Below are 12,399 nucleotides of genomic sequence, written 5' to 3' on the forward strand. Positions count from 1 at the left end.
TACTTGAAGCAATCAATTTCTACGAATATTATTTACTTTTAACTAAAAAAAAATCACATATCCTAGATACCAACAAAATAAGATGCTTAAATAAGTCTCTTCATTTTATCAAGCAAGCATTCTTTATCTGTTGAGCTCAAAGTATCTATGGAGCTCTTAACATCAACAGGTATGGTTAGCCTCCTTCCCTAGAAAACTGACTTACTTGATTTTCTAGCACTTTTGTTCTGTCATCTCTGTATTGTGCTGTTGCTCGTTCCCTCTGAAATGCAAAAAGTTTCATTGCGAATAACAATGCAATGTATTACACCATGTATATACATACTAATTCCCTTATAATACTATTCCCATTCGAAAGTTTTGTTGCACTCATATCCGTTAAGTATCCATCTACATTTTTCTTTTGAGAATCAATACTCTTTACACCTTTTATGGGTTGTTCAGTTAGTTTGGTCGTTTATAAATAAATAAAAAGAAATAATATCATTTCTTTCAGTGTTTTTCCCTACTTTTCAAGTCTTCCTTTTTTTGTCAAAAATTTTACTTTTTTGTGTTTTAAAAGGTCACTGCTTCAAATTAATTTTTCGTAATTTTTTGTAATACGATATATGTTTGGGATACGATATTTTTTCTGCTAAAGATAATTCTGACGCACATGCAAATAGTACGATATCTTACATATTACAGTGACAACCAAAACAACGTAAAGATATAAAAAAATTTGAAAACAAAAAACAAAAAACGGAACACTTCACCATATTATTTTCAATTTAACAGATAAATTCATTATGTAAGTGTTTTTTCCTATTTTTTCATTTGATTTTATAATTTCTATGCTAAATAACTACTGGTCAGTAGTTAGTGGAACAAACTTTAAAGCTCGCGAAGAAGATTCAATTTGTTCTGTGATTTGATCAGTTGCAACTTTTTTCATAACGATGCTTTCCAAAACTGCTAGTATACTTTAAGACTGCAAAATTATTCAATGCATCCCTAGTGGGGCTTTTACGTTTGAAACTGGTCTGGTGCAACAAACTCATTTCAAACCCTTTTTTATTTGTTTTCAAATTGGTGCTGCAAACGCTCATGCGGAACACTCATTCAATATTCGTCTGACTCTGGAGATTTGACTCTGGAGATTTGCTGTTTGAATATGAAACCTATAGCTTATAATGGGCTATTCAAGTGTTGACCAATCAACCTTTTCTGGCAATAAGTACCTTGTAAGTCTGATACTGAAATTAATTTTTAAATGGTTGAGAGAGTATAGAAGATTCTTTTTCAGTTATTGTTTTTAAATATAGACTTAAATGGTCGGCTATTAAAGACCTTGCTAATCTTCTTTTTAGTTCTTCATAACCTCCTTGAACACAGAATTTTTAAAACTCCTAGAACAATAATTAATTCTGATTTTCAACATTTTGGACATATCAAAGAGCTTCTTCTTATTGAAATCTGGTCTTATTGGGACCAAATTACAATTCTTAATTGACGGGTTCAATCAAAGTGAAAAAGCAGATTTTTTTTCAATTATTTGTTGAGTCTTGAACTCGAATGTTATATAGTCACCCTTTCCCTGTGTCAAATATTAATCTTTATTTAAAACTTTTTAAAATAAACTTAAACCTGAAGACGATTGAGCATTTAGAAGAAAAAGAAATTGATGTAAATGACCAAACATCGTGCGGTAAAATCCTTCATTTTATTTGTGATCAGTGAAAGGTATACAGAAATTGGCGAGACTGTAAACACTCACATGAAATTCACAGCGATGACCTCTAGACCTCGGATCGATGAAAGTTTTTGACCAGATCAAAATCAAAGGGACATCTAAATAAACCAACACTTCTTTTACTCTGTGAATTGATATTGTAAGAGGTTTGCTGATTGACTATATGCATTTTAATTGTCTGGGTATATTTGAGCGATATTTAAGAGTTATTTTACATGGGAAAATTTCCGAAGAGAATTGAATTCACAAGATAAGTAATCATCTTATTAAAAGATTGGATGATTTAGTTGAATTATTTTGTATCTTCCAAATGATTTCTGCCAATAAGGACAACCATAAAAGAAGTTGGGTGGCTGGAAAGCAACCAATTATCGGACAATTTATTTGTATACTAGATATTATTTCGAAAGACGTTTTTTCAGAAGGTGATTATAACGATTTCCTATATTTCTTTGTTGTTGTGCGACTTTACTTTCAAGTTCTAAAAAAACAGATGGTATCGTATACCAGTGTCTTCGGAAATATGTTTACGATTTTTGTGTAATTTATGGTGCTCACTATCTTATTTTCCATTTTCAGAGTTTTTCCCTTTGCTTCCTTTTCAGAGCCCTTTCCTAAATTCTACGACTAGTTATCGTTATTATACATTATTGTTCATCTTATCTCCATTGTATTTTTTGGCACGGTGAGTTAAGTCCCAGCTTAGGAATTAATCTATCGTGTTATTTAATCAATTTATTAAATAATAAGATAAAAAATAATTATTAAAGATAATATAAAATTCATTATTAAAAAATTCATTACATTCTTTTTGGCCTACGAAAATAAGTCCGCAGCACAGGTAGTGATTTTGTTGCATATTATGTTGGATATCAACCTTTTCACTTTGAGTCAACTGTAGAAAGAATCTGTGTATTCACTCTCAAGAGCACCACACGCCACACCGTCTTCTCCACGTACAAGAAAAACTCTGGCCCCCCCCTTTCCCGTGCAGCGTTGCCACTCTTCCCAGTTTGCTGCTTTTTATATTCAACACATTTAAATCAGGTAAAATAGGAGAAGAGTTTGTTGATTTCTTATCATTCATTGTTTTACATTTAACTGGTCGGTCCATAAAAGATGTATAATTGTTTTGCATTATGCAGGAATAAGTTTTTGACTAATTTTACTTCTCAGATTATGTTCATGTGTTAAAAGAAGCGGGTTCGTTAGAGTTGGAAAAGAGTTGGTCGTCGATTGTTCACCAGTTATTGTTTTCATTTTCAATATCTTTGCTCTGATGATCATTAACTATTTTTCCTAGCGCCAATCAAACGTAGATGGATAGATAGTTATTTTTGGAGGGCCAACTGACATTCTGTAAAAATTCATCTTCAAATGGGAATCCGTTTTCTTTTTCTCTATCCTGAGTTCAGTTTTGGCTTTGGTACTGTTTTAAAACGCAGTAATAGTTAAGTCACAAATCAAATTAATCAGAACAGTAGCGTGATGAATGTCAAAATCAATCCGAGGAAGTTTTTCAATTAACTATAGTGTCAAGAATATCAAAAAACGCATTTACACAAAAAATTAAACCAGTTTTATAGCACGATAGAAAAGCTTTTTCAACTAAGCAATAAAGGTTTATTTACAGAAAGTTAGTTTTCAACATTTTATTTCGTGTAAATTCACTGGCAGAGAAATTACACGACTTCCTTAAATTCTCATAGTGTTTGCGCACACATTTGACATGGAAGTCCCTTTCGGGAAGTGGTTCGAGCCATATAACCACCGATGTAGTAGACGATGTTTTCATTGATATTTTCTCCTTCATCCAATCGAATTCTATTTCCCTTTCAATTTTTGTAATTATAATGTATAACAGCACGTATTTTTAAGATTTATTGCATTCTTATAGTTAGCTTCTTGGGCCTTGCAAGTAGTTCGTATAGCCATTGGGCAAACGACGACAGCTCAATCTTCTCTTCATGGTGGACATTTCCTCATTGAACGGTTGCTTTCGTTGGGAAGTACAATGTCAGAAGTCAAAACAGTTGTAAAAAAGGCGTGCAAGTTGATTTATCTCGGGGGCCATCAGCGGGCTCGGATCAATTAAAGAAATCGCGACTGTTACACTTGAGTGACTTAATGTGGTAAAACATTTATACCGGTTGACCACATACCTCCAAGCAGTTTTGGAGGTAGCTCATTCGAAAGGATTTCGATGCAGCTGCACACGTTCGTGGAAATATGTTATAGAACATTCTTACATTAGAATATGATAGAAAACTGAATCAAATCTAAGTAATAAAAACCTGGCCGTCATTCCTTTAACTTGCATTTTCTTTTTTATTCTTCTGCTTGACGTGTACCTTCTTGATTTTATGGCATATCTTTAAACCTTCAAAATTTGATAAATCCTTGACATATCCACTTATACCGTCGCTCGTCTGCTACTCCTCAACATAAAAACATTTTATTGAGAACACGGATAAAATATTTGTAGGATGTCGTGGGTTTCCAAGGGAAGGTTAGCAGTGAATGGTTTTCTGAACAAAATCTTGACGATGACGATACCATAATTGATCTTCTTAGGAATAAAGAGCAACATCTCCAAGACTTATCATTGCGAAATCTCTATACTAAATTTCTAATAATCTCAAATATAAATTGGCATTTTGAGAGGCCATACTGACGATTGCCACACAAGCGGATGCAAGTGGAACCACCAGTAGAGGAAGTTGGCCTTACGGTTATAGCTTAAGTGAAATTTGTCCAATATATCAGTTTTATTTTATTTTGGTACGAAAAACAGCAATACTTTCAAAAATGTTGACTTTGAGTGAATCACTTGGTAAAACATTTAATTGTACAACGACTGGTAGAATGTACTGGCCGTACTGAAACAGTGCAACAACTTAACTTCACATTTATTAGTTATTTTGATTGGAAGCTTACAGCTGGCATGTTAGAAGAAGACACTGTATTAGAAATCTTTCAGAGCAATTACTTGAATCTATCACTGTGAACTCATTAACTTGAAAAACATGACAACTTCGTTGGAATGATAAACAATAAACAAGTATTACGGATTCTGTATATTCAAGTTTAAATAATTAAACTCTAGATTTTACGAGTTCCTAAAATCATTAAAATGACTAGTGAAAAGGACATAGAAAGAAAGAAAATTGTAGTAAATCAGTGGAAAAATTTTGCAGTTCCATACGAAGATATTTATAGCACAATGAATGTACAAAACTATGTCACTTAGGCAAGCCGTTCTTTAAAGAGAAGTATGGAGTTTTCAAAAGAGATAATTTAGGGAACAGCACCATCGTGAGTTTCCTTTCAAAATTATCGTTTATTAATTTGTATGTATTTAATTTCTGTATATTTAGATAGAAGAATGTTTAGTTTGCAAACAATTGTTCGTAGTCCTTGGAAATACTCTCCATCGCTCATACCAGACATGTGAAACTTCAAAGAAGAATTACGCCACACATATTGCAAAGCGAATACGGTAGTTACTCAATTTGTCTCATTTAAAAGTAGTTATTTTATAACCAGATTTCAGAATTTAAAAATGTAGTGGAAGAGAAAATTGCGTTGCTAATAGAGGAGCTGAAGAAGAGGAAGGCTGGAACGAGGAAATGGTGAAAATATTGAAAAAGGAAATAAATGTGCTTCAGATGAAAACATTATTCTCCGCCGTAACAACGGCATCGGAAATTATTACTTCTTAATCTAGATTGTTATCAGCATGAGAAATTGCATGAAAAGTATGAAAAGTCAAACTCAATACAATTTATACTGTGTTCCGAATAAACACCCTGGATTTTTCCATGTCTACCGGTTAAAGTAAAAAATTTTCAAGAACAGATAAATTTAATACATTAAAATATTTTCTAGTTGCGGGACAAAAAAGGAAGTCTATATGGCGATGATTATGAAAAATTGGAATGAAGTTTTCGGGTTTACCGTTAAGATTGAAGAAGTTAACTTAGCGAAAATGCTTTATGATTCTGTAAAAATTGGTAGAATCTGATATTCAAGACTACCAGAGTCTATACGTGTACGTCATTTACAAAATCTTATTCATTAAAAAACCTACAATTGATGAATTGTTTGGCTTTCTTAGAAATAAGAAATTCTTCCCCTGTGCAAAAATCTTTTGGATATCTAACTTTGTTAATTTAGAATTCTATCAGCATGAAAAGGTGAAAGCAAAACTCAATATAATATTTACGTTGTTTATTATAATAAACGTCCGGAATTGGTCAAAGTCTATAATCTGTTTAAAGTAAATATTTCAAGCACAGATAAATTTAATTAAGTAAATATCTTCTTATTGCTGGACCAAGAAAATAAGGATTTAATAAATAGTATTGAGCACAATTCGAATTAATTAAAGGAGACTTTTGAAATTTTTTGTTTTATTGTAAATATTGTTAAAGTAGAATCAACGAAAGAACTATTAATAGCAAAGTGGATGCATTGGTAACGTCTGAAATATCTGTTGAAAAAAATCTGTTGAAATTGAATTGTTCTGTTGATAATAAAAAAACGATTTCATCCGTTCCTTTATAGCCTTCCAAGGCAATGTTGTCTATGTATTGCCTCATCTTTTTGAAATAATAAATAGCAAGCATAATACATGAGCACAGCAAGTTTAAGAAAAGAGCTATATCTTCAAAAACGCAATCAGATCATTCAGGAGATCCGTTTGCATGGTAGTTATGAGACTGGATTAAAACAATGAAAAATTAAATTTTAAAATTGATTATCAAAGAAAATTATACATATTTTATACCAAGTATTTCAAAAGGTGAACCTTAGAAAATGTTCTTTTTCATGGTGTTCGGCATTTAAAATTTAGCGAGGAATTTTGCGAAAAGCACGCATTTTACTTACTAATTCAGACACCTCTACCGAGTGGTCTACCTACTCAAATTGGCCCACTTGGTAGATGATAAAATGCATGCCATATCAACTCCAGACGCCGCAACCGCTCCACATAAGTAGGGGATAGCCCCTGCACCACCAGTAAGGGAAGAAACAGCCACATCTGCTCCTTAAATACCAGCTATTTTTAAGGCAGCGATTTGTATCTCAACCTTTTCATGTGGCAGAAAGGTTGACAGGCTCTTTCTTATTGGGTCTCGGTATAAAATTAGGGGCATGTCGGCCCTTTCAGGTGGTTCCAGGGAAGAAATTGAATAGGCATCGCTATTTTGCTATCCCATTTGGGAAATTAAATATTAAATTTAATTGTTAGTCTTTTTTTAGTCAAAACATCGACAAAAGCGCCCGACCCCAAGCCGCCATGCGCTGGCACTTCAACGGTTAGCAATATGCCACCTACCTTGATTTCTGACCAAGACGTAGAGGGGTACAGAAGGGTGAAGGAAGCCAAAACTACACATTCCAAAACACCAATTGGCCAGGCAAGTGACAAAATGGTCTGGAAATTTAAAAGTAATTCTAAAAAATAATTTAAAAAAATATTTAATTTTAATAATTTACCTTTTTTTCTTCATTTTCCATGGTCCACCGATTCCAGCCCCTCCGGAATTCCCAGCACCTCCGGAATATCCATCGCCGTCGCTGATTGCCCTGCCGTAGTCTTTTCCACCTTCTCTGTGTAATCAATGCCAGATTACAAAAATGATGCAGATATTGGAGAAAATGTTGGAGAAAAACAAGTGTACATGCAAATAGCATGTAGCACTTCCTGCACTGGGTTTTACTGTTTCGCCCAAAACGCGAGCGAATAAATTTTCTTAAAACTTGTCTTTGTTAATTTGATAAACTCTTTATTTTATTATTTTTTTTGCATGAATGAGCTCGACGTTTTTTTATCGGTTGTGTTGGATATCTATGTACGGGAACGCGACTTTGCCCCCCCCCCCGACATTGTAGCAAACATAGTTGAATCATTAGGTTAGGTTAGGTAAGGTTAGGTTAGGTAAGGTTAGGATAAAGGATAGTAAAGTAAAGATGGTAACATCTGATCTATCTGTTTCAGAGTTCCTGAGCATCTTGACCTTCGTTTTTGTCACGGAAATAACGAGATAATTGGTAATAGTAAAAAAGGCATAAATAAAATCCTAAGACTGATTAAGTCCCTCCCCGTTTGCCACTCCCTTTCGAATGGTCCTGGAAATCGAAGCATGCCAGAATTTAAGAGCTAGTCCATTCAACGTTCTTCTCAATGGTAAAGACAATTTATTAAGTGATCTATTATTTACAAAATCTCTCATTCATTCGAAAATATTTCACACTAACCAGAAATTGTTTTGATTTCTTGGTCTTCTTCGCCTGGGTAGAAATCTTTTGCATCTTCTTTAAAGACTGAATATCCATTGAGTAATAGCAATTACATAAAATTTGTTAAGCAACAAATAAATTTTGATTCTTTTAATTTAGAAATTGGGTGTGTGCTCATCAAAAACCTCATTGAAGTAATGAAATTTAAATATAGCGTAGCGCTATCCAAATGATGTTTCAGGTGAAAAAGGGAGTGCACGAATTTATCATGAAGAGTGAGTTGTTACAAGGATGTAATTTTAAGGTCGCGCCTATTGGAGTCCGTAATCCGTACCCCTTCTGTGGTAAATTTTGCTATTGGAATCCGAAATCCAATCCCCTCTAACGGTTAAAAGTGCTATTGGAGTCCGTAAACCTAAACTGTGGTGAAACCTCCCATCTAGCGACGGCTCAAGCAGTCACCCTTTAATTTCCTAGGAAAAGAAAAAATAACTTGAAAATCAATTTCTTAATGTGGTATTTGAATAACACTATCGTAATTAAATTTCCTATGGCTTCAAGCCTTTCTCCCAAGTTTCGCCAAAATGAAAAACGATTGTTTCCTTATACTTGATTTTTTAAAACAGACTGTTCCACTCACTTTTTTAATAAACCATTCTGATCAATTTGAAATTATGTCTATATTTATTCTTTTATTTACCAAAGTTGGAGCAGATCAGCCATGAGTCATTGCATTACAAGTTTAGGAAATATAGACAAGGTCGCGAAGAAGAGCTTGAAAGGGTTACCGCACCAGGTAGGGTAACCACATAAACAAGCTAAGGGACCATTGACAAGATCAGGGAAAGAAGCGGAAGAAAAAAATGACAACAAAATGAAAGGGAGAAGCTATACGAAAGTAACAATGGCAGATAAAGACTGTTCCGAAATCGCCGCACTTTCGAAAGATTTACAGGATGCTGATCACATTTTATGCCACTTCCATGTTCTGAAGGCCGTCGACGCTTGGCTAAAAACACTAAAAGGTTTCAGCAAAGAAAAAAAAAACATGAGATCTAAGAAAAATTCCGTAAGGTTCTATATGAAGAAACACAGACTCAGTTCGATAGATCCAAAGCGCACCTTTATGAAGGTACTGAATCGTCCTTTAATATTTAAATTTATAGAAAAATTTAAGTTAAAGTTTGACGCACTATTTATCAACAGAGGGAGGTACCATCGATGCGTATTTTCGGGACAATTGGTTCAATAAGTGAGAAGTGGACGAGTATAAGACGACGACAGCTACCAACACTGGGTAACAACACAACAAATAAGCTGGAACGGTAATAAAAATAAATATATACAGCGGGTACCGAAAGTATCCGAATGGCCGGGAGGGTCAGTAGGAAAAACGCGTTTTTAATAACGCTTCCAAAATATTTTTACGAAAGGTGCACCACCGTTTGATAAGGCAACTCACCCTCACTCGCAGCAATAAGTTCTTACTCCGTTAGCTAGAAAAGGTAGTAAATGTTTTCTCTCTTTCATAGTTTTCTACTTTCAACCATAATTGCATGTTTTATTGCAGATACGGAGAAGGTTATTTTGGAAAGCAATGAAGAACTAACCCAATCTACTCAATGTGATGCTGCCAAATCTGGTCAGCGTTGGGAGGACAAAGAAATTCTCATGTTTCTCTCCTGTTACGAGAAGTTCCTTCACCGTTTTCAAAAGAAACGAGTTTCCGAAAAACGGATATGGGCAGGATTGGATTGTTTACTTTTTCATCATTGCCTTTTAATTTTTGCGTTTCTATCCTGTAAAGATTTCTTATTTAATGCGAACGAAAAGAGTTACTGTATCTGTTGAAAGGTGCATGGCGAAGTGGAAATCTTTACGGGAACTTTACAACAACATCAATGAGTAACTACAGAAGGATGGGAGCGTCAAAAGATCACAGTGGCCTTACTTTGAGCGAATGAATTGTATCCTTGGCTTCGACAACACGGTTAGATTGCAGTATGTGCGTAAGGTAGGAGCCGGCTCGAATTCAAAGTTTCCCAACGAAGACTTGAAACGTTCGTGTGAAGATAAGTCATCAACTTCACCTACCACCCCAAAGAAAATGAAAACAAGAACTAAAGCGGGTGAAACGCTGAATCGGTTAACGGATCTAGAATCCGAAAGAAACGCAAGAGACAAGGAGTTTTTAGAAACATGGAAATCGCAAAGTGAATCAAATGCTGCAAAGAACAACGCCATTATTGCTGCATCACAGGCGATCGGACAAGTATCATTGGTGATTCTCGAAAGATTAAAGACAAAAGACAGTGAAAGCTCCACGGTAACACATTTTAAAAAATATGCAGAAATATACATTAAACTTTTTTTGTAACAGGTCGCTTCAACACATCTTTCTATTCTGGATTGATTTCTTATCTGATTACTGAATATTGAAGGAAGCAGACCACGCAAGTTATTTTTACAACAGATGGCCAGGACAGAAAACATTTTCGCAATCATTCCTTTCAATTGACAAATCAGTCCATTGTTTGAGCAGTAATTTTTTGGTTAAAATAAGTCAAGTATAACCTGGTTTTCATCGGCTGAAGGTCCCAAACAAAATTTATGTTAACATTATTTTCTTTATTGTCAGAAGTATTACATGATTAGTTTCTTCACTTACTCAAAACATTTAGTAACAAAAAAATTAAATGTTGTATCGTTTCTTTATTATATTGCCAAACCAATACAAACTAAAAGTTGTTTCAACTCAAACAATTAAATCTTTGGCCATTCTTCTTCTTTTTCCATCCCTGCAATTACAGTAGCTACCTAAAGTTTGGGAACGCACGAGAGAACCTTATGGAAAAAGGCTTTTTTCTCGGCGTTCTCAAAAATATAATTTTCGTCGGATTGCGACGAATTTTTTTTGGCCGTAGCCATTATGGTTAGCATGAAGCTGTTTTTTTGGGGATTTTCTCTATCAAGGGAAGGTTAACTTTTAACTCAAGCCCTAAGTTTGGGAACGCTCTGTAGAGTGTATGCAAATTAGGGTTCTTTAAGGGGGGATAACTACAGAACGGGTGGAGCTAGGTAGACGCGGAAAACTCTGAAATGAAGAAGTTCACTAGTTGAACAATATTCTTCATTTTTTTATTTTTCGCTTCATATTGAATGTAGTCAATTGTAAATTGAAAACAGTTTTTATTTTATTGCTTGTTTTTGTCCCTTTCCTACCCCCCCTTCCCGCACAGCGCGCCTTTTTCTCTGTTAAACAGAGAAAACGCGAGTTTATGAGGGGACGAAAAACCGGCGTGGGTCTATCTCGCAATCTGGACTGGAAATCACTGGAATATGAGAGAGATCATTTTTTTTTGTATTTTTAAAAGTAGCAAGTTTTCGGGTTATGCTCCACATGAATAAGCCTTCTTACATTAGGTGGACAGCAAATTGCGGAAATTTTATTTTAGATTTAAGTTACCCAAACTCCAGTGAAAAACCTCATTAATTTATAGTAGATAGAAAAGTTTTTATAAAAAGAAATTTTGCTTCTGGTAGAAAATTCTTCTTGCTGTCCTCTCCTTCCTTCGTAGAAAAATTCTCAATAGTTATCATTATGATCCCCATGCAGGACATATGGAAAGGGAAAAGACTTTTGTCAGGGTTAGTGAGCGCTATTGATGGCAAAATTTTTTTTTAAGTGTTAAGAAATATGCGTTTTCTTGTATGTAGTAGCAGCAAGTGAGCTTGTAGTAGCTCAAGTATGCCGTTGCCCGTTAGTCAAACCGTCGAAAGATTGCATTCCATTCCTCCAACAGCTCACGCATTTGAAAAGTTAGGCATCGATGAATTTGGTTCCCTAAATACATACTACGGATTCCGGAAACACATATTTGATAGTGGCGATTGATAATCTGACGAAGTGGGTGGAAGTGGCAGCCGTACCAGAGCCTTCTACCAGTCAAGTCATTCCATTCATTCAATGCAACATAATTCATCGCCATAGTCAACCGAAAAGACTTGTGGGTGACCATGGTGCTGCGTGTTCATCGAGAGAGTTCGACGCCAAGCTGACGGAATGGAGAATTGATCACATCCCGGCTACTCCCGAACATCCGCAAACAAACGGTTTGTGTGAAAGGCTGAACGAAACAGTCAGCAACAGAAATTTCCCCTTCAAAATGGTTGACGGCAAACACCCAATGATGGCTCAAGACAATAAGCTCCCATGGCCACCTGACCTAACGTCCCGAACCTTATGAAGTTTTTGACGAAATTTGTAGCTCCGTATCAAGTGGCGAAACAAGTGTTTGAAACAGCTTATTAGTGGAAGACTTGCCCGCAAGGTGGAAGAAAAAAGAGTTTAGAAGATTTAATGCTCATGTGTGTCAAATCCGTCGATTTCACGCTCGTGATGATCTCGAGTGGGAGGTGGA

The 12,399-nt window shown here is 35.1% G+C and overlaps 1 pseudogene; it reads right to left on the bottom strand.

Moving 5' to 3' along the window:
- LOC124337658 overlaps positions 1-12,399 on the bottom strand; it is a 28,036-nt pseudogene that overhangs the window by 1,785 nt on the left and 13,852 nt on the right.

Source organism: Daphnia pulicaria, chromosome 4 (assembly GCF_021234035.1).
Source record: "Daphnia pulicaria isolate SC F1-1A chromosome 4, SC_F0-13Bv2, whole genome shotgun sequence".
In the NCBI taxonomy this organism is placed as follows: Eukaryota; Metazoa; Arthropoda; class Branchiopoda; order Diplostraca; family Daphniidae; genus Daphnia; species Daphnia pulicaria.